This window comes from Lepus europaeus, chromosome 6 (assembly GCF_033115175.1).
Source record: "Lepus europaeus isolate LE1 chromosome 6, mLepTim1.pri, whole genome shotgun sequence".
Lineage (NCBI taxonomy): Eukaryota > Metazoa > Chordata > Mammalia > Lagomorpha > Leporidae > Lepus > Lepus europaeus.
Window position 1 is genome coordinate 95,588,910 of NC_084832.1, and position 5,182 is coordinate 95,594,091.

Below are 5,182 nucleotides of genomic sequence, written 5' to 3' on the forward strand. Positions count from 1 at the left end.
CACCCTCCAATGGCCGCCACGGCCGGTGCACCGCGCTGATCTGAAGGCAGGAGCCAGGTGCTTCTCCTGGTCTCCCATGCGGGTGCAGGGCCCAAGCACTTGGGCCATCCTCCACTGCACTCCCGGGCCACAACAGAGAGCTGGCCTGGAAGAGGGGCAACCGGGACAGAATCCAGCGCCCTGACTGGGACTAGAACCTGGTGTGCCGGCGCCGCTAGGCGGAGGATTAGCCTGTTGAGCCACGGCGCCGGCCCTCTTATATTATTTTTAAAAAGCAAATTTATTTTCATTTATTTTTAAAGACTTATTTTATTATTTGAACAGAGTTACAGAGATAGAGGGAGAGAGATTTTTTTCAATCCATTGGTTCACTTCATAAATGGCCCCAATGGCTAGGGGTGGGCCAGGCAGAAGCCAGGAAACCAGGAACTTCTGTCTCTCCCATGTGGGTGCAAGGGCCCAAGGACTTGGGTCATCCTCCACTGCTTTCCCAGTAGGTTAGCAGGGAGCTGGATGGGAAGTGGAGCAGCCAGGACCCATATGGGATGCTGGTACTGCAGGCAGCCGCTTAATCTGCTAGGCCAAAATGTCAGCCCATAGTCTCTTATTTTAATGAATACATATATGATGCAAAATTACTATGACATTGGATTTAAGTTATTTTAAATTTAACAAAAAAAAATTTTTTTTTTTTTGGCAGGCAGAGTGGACAGTGAGAGAGACAGAGAGAAAGGTCCTCCCTTTTGCCGTTGGTTCACCCTCCAATGGCGCACCGTGCTGATCCGAAGCCAGGAGCCAGGTGCCTATCCTGGTCTCCCACGGGGTGCAGGGCCCAAGGACCTGGGCCATCCTCCACTGCACTCCCGGGCCACAGCAGAGAGCTGGCCTGGAAGAGGGGCAACAGGGACAGGATCCGGCACCCCAACCGGGACTAGAACCCGGGGTGCCAGTGCCGCAGGCGGAGGATTTGCCTATTGAGCTGCGGTGCTGGCCAAATTTAACAAAAATTTAAAATGTATTTGAGACAGAGAGGGAGAGGAGGGAGGGAGGGAGAGGGAGAGAGTGCTTCCATCTGCTGGTTCACTCCCCAAATGTCTGCAACATCCAGAGTTGGACTAGGCCAAAGCCCTGAGCCAGGAACACAGTCCAAGTCTCCCACATGGGTGACAGGAATCCAATTACTTGAGCCATTGCTGCTGCCCCTCAATGTCTGCATTAGCAGGGAGCTGGAATTAGGAGTTGCAGCTGAGACTCGAACTCAGATACTCCAGTGCGGGCCATGGGTGTCTACCCCTGATACGGACACTTCTGAAGACTGCAGTGCCTCTCAGTACATATAAAACAAATCTAACCAATAAGCCCCACCCTTAACACACATTTTTTCTGTTAATTGAATGCTCCTCATTTGATGTTTGCTGCTCTTTGTGACTTGGTTATTCATGCTGTGCTGGAACACCATACAGATGCGTTGTGCCTTCAGGACAGCACACTGGGAGGCAGCAGTGAGGGCTCAGTGATGGGGTTCCTTCCACACCCATGGGAGACCTGGATTAAGCTCACGGCTCCTGTTCTAGCTCTGGCCATCTTGGGCATTTGGAAAGTGAATCAAGGGATTGGAGCTCTTTCTCACTCTTTTATCTCTCTCCCCTCAAAAAAAAATTTTTTTTTGGATGCTTTCTGATAGATTTAATTTTAGGCAAGCTTTTAAAAATTATTTTTATTGGGGCCAGTGCTGTGGCCTTGTAGGGTCAGCCTCCGCCTGTGTGTGGCACTGGCATCCCATATAGGTGCTGGTTCAAGTCCTGGCTGCTCCTCTGGATCCAGCTCTCTGCTGTGGCCTAGGAAAACAGTGGAAGATGGCCCAAGTGCTTGGGCTCCTGGCTTTGGATCAGTCCAGCTCTGGCTGTTGTGGCCATTTGAGAGGTGAACCAATGGGAGGAAGACCTTTCTGTCTCTCTCTCTCTGTCTAACTCTATCTGTCAAATAAATTTTAAAAAATTAAAAAATTTTAATTGTGGTAAAATACTCATACAATTTACCATCATAAAAATCCTTAGGTGTACAGTTCAGTGGGGTTAAGTATATTCATATTATTGTGTAACCAGTCTCCAAAATTCTCATATTTTTATAAAACTGAAGCTCTGTATCCAATATATAATAACTCCCCATTCTATCCTCCCCTTAGCTACTGGCAAATATCCTTCTACTATCTGTCTTTATGATTTTTACTACTTTAGGTACCTCCTATAACTAGAATCATACAGTATTTGTCTTTCTTAACAGGCTTATTTCACTGACATAATATCCTCAATTTCATCAATACTGTAGCATGTGTCCAGATTTTCTTCCAGTGTAAAGCCAAGTAATAGTCCACTGTATGAGCAGTGGTTAAGATGCTGCTTGGGACATCCATATACTATACCGGAGGGCCTGTTTACTCTGGGAGGAGGCAGATGATGGCTCAAGTACTTAGGTTCCATGTGGGAGACTATGATGGAGTTTTGAGTTCCTGGCTTTGGCCTAGCCTAGCCCTGGTTGTTGTGGGCATTTGGGGAGTGAACTGGAAAATGAAAGATCTCTGTCTCAGTCTCTCTGTGTCTTTCTACATTTCAAGTAAAAATTTAAAAATAGAATAAAAATGAAATTTAATCGTATATATCTACTACATTTTGTTTTTCAGTTCACCTGTTAATGGAACTTTGGTTGCTTCTGCCATTTGGTTTTTGTGAATAATGCTGTTATGAACATGGGTTCATAAACATCTCTTGAATGCTTTCCATTCTCTTGGATATTCACACAGAAGTGAGATTCCTTGATATATGGTAGTCCTATTTTAAAATTTTTTGTACTAATTTCCATGGTGGATGTACCATTTTACCTTGCTACCTGCATAGCACAAAGGGTTCGATTTTCTCCACATCTTCAACACTTGTTATTTTCTGTTTTTTAAATACTAGCTATTTTAATGGATGTATTTTTTGTATATAGTTTAGGCCTTGCCTTTTCTACAGAAAATGATCTTGAGCATTATCACGTCAATAGACATTCTTCTGAACATGATCATTAATGAGTGAATACCTAATAGAGTCTGTAATGTGGTATTTTGCTTCCAGTAAATATTCAGGGTATAAATAATGTGCATGACAGTCTTGGAAAGAAATCTTTGTAGGGCTAGTGTTGTGCCACAATGGGTTAATGGGCACCAGTTCAAGTCCCAGCTGCTCCATTTCCTATCCAGTTCCCTGCTAATGTGCCTGGGAAAGCTGTGGAAGATGGCCCAAGTGCTTGGGCCCCTGTACCCACCTGGGAGACTCAGAAGAGGCTCCAGGTTCCTGGATTCGGCCTGGCCTAGACTTGGCTGTTGCAGCCATTTGGAAAGTGAACTAGTGGATGGATGATCTTTCTCTGTCTCTCTTCCTCTTTCTTTAGGTCTACCTTTCAAATAAATAAAAATCTTTAAAAAAATTATTTCAACTTAGACAACTTAGAGAGAGAGAGAGAGAGGGAGAGAGAGAGAGAAAGAGAGATGGGAGGGGGAGAGGGAGGGGGAAAGGGAGGGGGAAAGGGAGGGGGAAAGGGAGGGGGAAAGGGAGGGAGAGGGAGAGGGAATCTTCCATTGTTGGTGTACTCCCAGATGGCTGCAATGGTCAGTACTGGTCCAGGGCAATGCAGAAGCTAGGAGCTTCTCCTGGGTCTCCCACATGAGACACAGGGACCCAAGCACTTGGGCCATCCTCCACTGGTTTCCCAGGTGCATTAGCAGGGAGCTGGATGGGAAGTGGAGCAGCTGCACCTATATGGGATGTCAGCTTTGCAGGTGGCAGCTTTATGTGCTATGCCACAATGCTGGCACCAGTGGAATTTCAAAAATTGTTGGGTAGGTAGTTACATTTATATACTTTTTCCTTTATGACTTATTTTTCAATTTTTATTTTTAAAAATATTTATTTATTAATTTGCAAGTCAGAGTTACACAGAAGAGTACGAGAGAGAGAGAGAGAGAGAGAGAGAGAGAGGGAGAGAGAAAGAGAGGTCTTCCATCCCATGGTTCATTCTCCAACTGGCTGCAACATGGGTGCAGGGGCCCAAGGACTTAGGCCATCTTCTACTGCTTTCCCAGGCCATAGCAGAGAGCTGGATTGGAAGAGGAGCATCCAGGTCTTGAACCAGCGCCCATATGGGATGCCGGCGCTGCAGGCCAGGGTATTAACCTACTGCACCACAGCGTCCGCTCCTATTTTTCAACTTTTATACTTAGAGCATCCTTCTCTAGTCTATTTTTTTTTTATCTTGTTTTATGTATTTGTGTGTAACATTTCACCATTAGATTCTACTGTGACTTAAATAGCTGTCTCAGCACCACCTTAAAAATAAACTTTCCTTTCTAGGTTGACTTGAATACGGTCTATGAAACAACAAATTATTTATGCATCGTGGGATTCCAGGGTTCCCACTCGGCTTCCCGCCAGCTGAGTAGTCACCCGGAAAAGGGGCCCCTGGGGTACTTCCGCCCGGATAGTGAGCCGCTGGGCGCTTACTGAAACAGTTTGAAAACCTTGATTTTGTTGGAGTTCTCAGTACAGATGCTCCGCGACGTACCACGAAGACCTCCGCAGACCGCAATCTCATTCATGACCGTCTGTACCGTACTTAGGGTGTGATGACTCAACTTCTAAAACCATTTTTTGAGCATTGCTAACAGGATGTGCACTCGTCATCCAGGTCCAGGGAGCTGTGCCACGGGACATTCAAAAGTAGACGTCCCCTCCACCAAGTCTCCACCTAGCCCTTCCCCTCGGCTCCTCGCCACTTTTCAGGACGTCACCAGGTGACGAATGGGTGAGCCCGGAGGCGACGAATGAATAAGCGTGTTCACGTTTGGCTTGCTGGGCCTGACCCGAGAGGAATCCAGGCAGGGATGTAAAAACCATCCCTAACAAGACTTAAAAGCGTTATTGCTTTTCCCAGTTGTGCAGGGAGAGGTATTGGGAGGTTACCGCCCCGCCCGGAACTGGGCCTTGAGTACGTGTGATGGCACGGGAAGACCTGGCCCCAAGAGACCTCCGATTAAGCCGCAGCCTCAGAAAGAGCTCGCCAGGTCCACGAGGGGTCAGCGGAAGCCTGGGCGGCAGCAGACTGTAAGAAGCTGGCCAGAAAGCGATTTGCGACACAGAGACCTTCA